Source organism: Colletotrichum gloeosporioides (assembly GCF_011800055.1).
Source record: "Colletotrichum gloeosporioides strain Lc1 chromosome Unknown consensus_64, whole genome shotgun sequence".
NCBI lineage: Eukaryota > Fungi > Ascomycota > Sordariomycetes > Glomerellales > Glomerellaceae > Colletotrichum > Colletotrichum gloeosporioides.
The window spans coordinates 424,965-431,269 of record NW_025544709.1 but is presented as its reverse complement, the minus strand read 5'-3'; positions in this window follow the sequence as shown (position 1 = coordinate 431,269).

Here is a 6,305-nt window from a genome sequence, read left to right as displayed (position 1 = left end):
ATTAACTATTATCTTTTTAAGTAATACTTATTTAATTAAGTTTAATCTTTTTTATAATTTTCTATCTATTTATATAATTATATTAGGTTTATACTTATAGAAGATTAACTTAATTACTCTTCTTTATTTCTAATAGGTATAAATCTATAGCTATTAAGTTTAAGTACTTAGTAAAATTTTTAATTAAAGATCTAATACTTTTTAATTACTATAAACTATATCTTTATACTTAAGAGATTTATATTAAATATAGAAGAGATATTTAAGTAATAAATTTTCATAAGTATTAAGAAATTTAAAACTAAGTTATAAAGATAATTAATAAAGAACTTTTAAACCTTATTTAGTTTAAATTTTAAATAAAGACTAAGTTTAAATAAGAGGTTTAGAGAAATATTTTTAAAATTATATTTATAATAACTTAAGGAAATATTTTTATAACTACTCTTAAAATATCTTAAGTTTTTAAAATATCTTAAGCAATAGCTATAACTTATAATAAAGTTTAAATTACTATAAGTTTTATAATAAATAATAAAACTCTTTATGATATTTTTTAAATAGTAATCTATATTTTAAAAACATATCTTATAAATAGAGAATTAGTAATTATTATTACTATAAGAAAAGAATATCTCTTTATACTTAAGAAGGTATTTTATTTATTAATTAATCATAAAAATTTCTATACTTTCTAGTTTATAGCTTTTAATAAAGGATTAAATTATAGTATTTTAGAAATATAGAGAGTATTTATAATAAAAACTTCTTTTAAGTAATTAAGATTTAAGTTTATAGTTATAATATAGCCCCCCTATAAAAAGACTATAGTAAAATTCACCCTATATATAAGTATAATTCTAAAAACACTATATAAGCATTTTAACTTATACCCTCTACTAATTAAGGAAAATAGTATAGAAACCTTATTAAGTTTATAGTTATAATATAGCCCCCCTATAAAAAGACTATAGTAAAATTCACCCTATACGCAGGCATAATTCTAGAAACACTATATAAGTACTTTAACCTATACCCTCTACTAGTTAGAGAAAATAGTATAGAAACCCTATATATTCCTGCTAGTAGGTAAACCCTCTAAATATCACTATATAAAGTTAAATATACGCCTTAGTTAAATAAACTAGTAGAATAGTAATAGTGCTAGTTATATAGTATAAGGCTAGTAGCGCTATATATAATAGGGCTAATTATATTAAGGCTAAATAGGTTACTAAGGCTCTTATAGTTTAGTAATAGTTTTATTAAACTCTTTAGTAAGGTTCTATAAACGCTACTATATAAGAGATAACTCTTTAACTAAAGAGGTTATTAGAAGAGGTTCTTATAGCTAGAAGTATAAAAACTCTACTATATATAAGGCCTTATACCCTTCCCCCTTCCTCTTCCTTACTAACCTATAAGAAATCTTTATAATATCTATACTATATAAGGAATATAAGAATATTAACTTTATATTAAGTATACCTTTCTTTAAGAAAATAGCTAAAACTATTACTATATAGTATAATATCTATATATTAAATAAAACCTTTAAGTTTAGTATATACTCTATCCCTAATTAGAAGTACTTAATTAGGGTTATATTAAATAAAACCCTTAGTAATACCTCTTTAAGAGACCCTATTTACTAAATAATTATAGTAATAAAGACCCTTAATAGCCTTAGTATAGAGGCTATATATATCTTTAGTTATCCTAAGGAGTAGCCCTTCTTTATATAAGTCCTCTATAATACTAAAGTAGATATAGCTTAAGCCTAAGTATAAGCTTAGTAGGAATTAGTAAGTATACTTAAACTAAATAGAGAGAGCGTTACTAATAATAATATAGCTACTATTAAGCTTATTAGCTTAGTATACTACTTTATTTATAGATAATATAAGGTATACTAAAGGTATTAGCTAGCCTAATTAAATAAGAAGAGAATAATAGTAAGGAATAGTAAATAGTAAAGTAGTAATAGAAATAGTGTTAGTAGTATAAGTGATATATAAGAGAGAGGATAGGTTAATAGTTTAGTAGTTAGTAATTAAGTAATTAAGTAATTATAAACTATATTATTATTAAAGTGAAGTTAAAGATTATAAGGTTATCTAGTGTGATATATATATATATAAGTACAGCTATAGTTAGGAGAGGGATATAGTTAGAGACTATAATTATATAACTAAAAGCTGTATATATTATTAGGAGGTATAGAGTTAGGAGGTCTATCGCTCTAAGCAGGTAAAAATCACTATGAACAGCTAGAGGCTATATAGAAACCTTATATATTCCTATTAGTAGGTAAACCCTCTAAATATTACTATATAAAGTTAAATATACGCCTTAGCTAAATAGACTAGTAGAATAGTAATAGCACTAGCTATATAGTATAAAGCTAGTAGTACTATATATAATAAGGCTAATTATATTAAGGCTAAATAGGTTACTAAAGCTCTTATAGTTTAGTAATAGTTTTATTAAACTCTTTAGTAAGGTTTTATAAACGCTACTATATAAGAGATAACTCTTTAACTAAAGAGGTTATTAGAAGAGGTTCTTATAGCTAGAAGTATAAAAACTCTACTATATATAGAGCTTTATACCTATCCCTCTTCCTCTTCCTCTTCTTTATCCTTAAACTTATATTAATAACTTATAACCTATAATAAGTCCTAAAGTTTTATAATATCTATATTATAAGAGATATATAAGAATATTAATCTCCTATAAAGTATACCCTTCTATAAATAAATAGCTAAAGGTATTACTATATAGGATAATATCTATATACTAAATAAAGTCTTTAAATTTAATAAGTACTCTTTTACTAATTAGTAGTATATTATTAGAGTAGTAATAGCTAGAGCTCTTATAAATACTTCTAAAAGGGATCCTCTCTATACTATAATTAAAATAATAAATAATAGCTTTAAATACCTCTATATAGAGGCTATATATATCTTTAGCTATCCTAAAGAGTAGCCTTTCTTTATATAAGCTCTCTATAATATTAAGGTAGAAGCAGCCTAAACTTAGGTATAAGCATAAGCATAATAGGGAATATTAATAAGTATACCTTATACTAACTAATAGAGAGCGTTACTAATAATAGTATAGCTACTATAAAAGTATTAGCTAGCTTAATTAAATAAGAAGATAATAATAATAATAACTTACTTCTAAAGAAGCTATTATAGTAGATAGTAAAGTAGTAATAGAGATAGTATTAGTAGTATAAGTAATATATAAGAGAGAGGATAGGTTAATAGTTTAGTAGTCTATAGTAATTAAGTAATTAAGTAATTATAAACTATATTATTATTAAAGTGAAGTTAAAGATCATAAGGTTATTAATTAATATATATATATAAGTGCAGCTATAGTTAGGAGAGAGATATAGTTAGAGACTTAGGAGGTCGTTAGGGATTATATAACTAAAGGCTATATATATTATTAGGAGGCGTAGAGTTAGGAGGGTCTATCGCTTTAAGCAGGTAAAAATCATTATAAACAGCTAGAGGCTAAGTAATTAAGATTTAATTTATTTCTAATTAAGTTATTTAATATCTTTAAGATTATATAATTTTTAAAAAGAGTAGTTAAAAACTTCCTCTCTTAAAGAGATAGAAACTTTATTTAAAGGAGTTATAAACCTATAGATTTAATAGAAAAAGGGCTACTTAAATAGTTATTTTATAATATTTAAGGAAAAACCTAATTTATCATAAAATTTAAGTAATATTAAGATATACTTTAAATTTTAAAATTACTTAAGTAATATTTAGGACTATTTATACTTTAATTATATAAATATAAGTTTTATAGTTTAATATACTTAATCTACTTAGAATATACCTAAATAGAGTTCTTTTTTATAAGAAAATACTTATATAAATATACTTCTTAACTTACTTAGTAGTAAAGGAGTAATATAAAGAATAAAACTCTTAATAAGAAGTATAAAACTTTCTATAAAGTTTTTATTAAGAATAAATAAACTATTATTAAAGAGATTAATAAATTAAAAGAATAGAAGTATATTTCTATAAATATTCTTTTAAATAGGTTTATTATTATAGTTATCCTCTAATCTATTTTAAACCTTCTTTCCCTTTAAGAAGAAAAAAGGTTTTAAATTAAAACTTTTTTTATAAATATTACTAAGTTTACTCCTCTTTAGTACTTAATTATTATAAATACTAATATATCTACTTATCTTATTAATAATCTTAATTCTTTTAAGGATTACTATAAATTAAATAAATTAAACTAAATTATAGTTAGTTTATAATCTCTCTATATAAGAGGAATAAGTATTAAAGTTCTTAAGAATTTTTTAAATAAACTTAGAGGAATTAGTATAGAGGATCTTATTCTAAAGAATATTTCTTATATAAAAGGTTTTTATACTAAGTTAATCTCTAAGTATATTAGCAGTCTAGTTAACCTATATAAGTAGGTATCATAGTTCACTCTATATATTTTTTTCCCTATACTTTAAACCTAATAGTAGCACTTTAACCTATACCTGATCTTAATAAAGCAAATAAATAAATCTCAGTATAACTAGTTGTTAACTTTCAGCTTAACTTATCCCCAGCAGAAGAGGGCAGGCGGGCAGGCGGTGGGGCGGCAAAACGTACTAGCAAGAGTGTTGTTTGCGACGCTATCGTTCGCGAGAGCGTCGTTCGCGACGTCGCGAAGGCGTCGTCTGCAATACAGCTAGAGCCTGGCGATGGCTTAAACCTACACTTAAGGGTGCAAACTCAATAGTGTGACTCTTTACTACTATAGCTAAAAGGGTTCTTATAGCTATAGTATAAGAACTTAACTGCTACTTTAAATAAGGCCTTAAGCCTGTTCCTTATATCCTCCTCTTATATATATAGCAACCTTATATAATATCCTTCCCCCTCTTTAAATATGCATATAAGCTAAATAAAGCTAAGCTAGACAACCTAATCTACAAGACTAAAGTTAAGGATATTAAGGGCTCTAGCTATAGCCTACTTACCTATGCTAATAAGATAACCCTTTTTAAATTCACCTAGCTATACCTACTTAAAGTTATAACTAATAAAGACGATCTATAGCAGTTATATAGCCTTAAGATCAATATAGATATAGTTAAGGCTACTAATAATAATCCTAATACCTATAAATATCTCATAAGCTTCCTTAAGATAGCTAAGGCGGCCTAAGCGGTCAGTAAGTTAGGAAGGGTGAATATATATATTAAGAGTATAGCTGATAGCGGCAGGGCTGTTGAGACTACGCAGTAGGGCGGAAGACGTTGTCTGAACGGCGCGACGGCACGGAGGCCTCGGGGCCCCTGCGCCTGGCGGAGCAGCGCAGACGTCTGAACGGCAGAGGAGACTTTAACGGAAGACGGGCGCAGATCGAATATAGCGTGAGAAATAGAGGAGACTGACGGAGATAGAGGCGGCTAGAGGAAGACGGTTAACTTAGCTTATTATAATAGTCAAAGTCCTAAAGGATTAACAGAGGAGCGTGGAGGCGAAGAAGATATCTAAGTAGTCACATAACCCAAAGGTCGTTAGCAGAGGGCGAGGGGACCAGTCTAGCTTTCGCAGTCAATACCAGTCAAATTTCACAATATAAGGCCAGCAGCCCTAATCTCTAAGTATTATTTAAAAATAGTTAGTATTTAGTATTATAGAGGTTTTAATAAGCTTTATTTTAGAAATAATAAGGGTTTTATTCTCTATAAACTTACTCATAATAATAAAAAAGTATTCTTTTTTAAATATAAATCCTTTTTTAATTACTTCTCTATTTTAAGTTGCTCCTTATTATATATTAATATAAACTATTCTAGAGAAGTTAATTCTATTTATATAGTTATATTTAGTAAACTTTTATAATTATTATTTAAGTTAAAACCTATATATAGTAATTCTACTTAATTATAATACTTTTATTTTAGTTTTCTTAAATTTAATATTCTTATATATTTAGCCTAAAATACTTAGAGAGTATAAATTAGAAACTTAATATAATTAGAATATAAGAAATATATAGTAAATTATATATAAAAAGTAATCTTAAGAGGATTTTAAAAAAACTATAACTTTTATTTATATTAGAGAATATTCTAAGATCTCTTTAATTACTTAGTTACTTTATTAAGAGCTTTATAACTTCTATTTATTAAGGATAAATACTTTAGAAAATTTTATAGTTTCTATTTTTACTTAAAATTATATTTTAGAATATTTTATATAATCTTAATATTTAAAAACTAAGTTTTCAAATAGAAAGAATTATTTATTTAT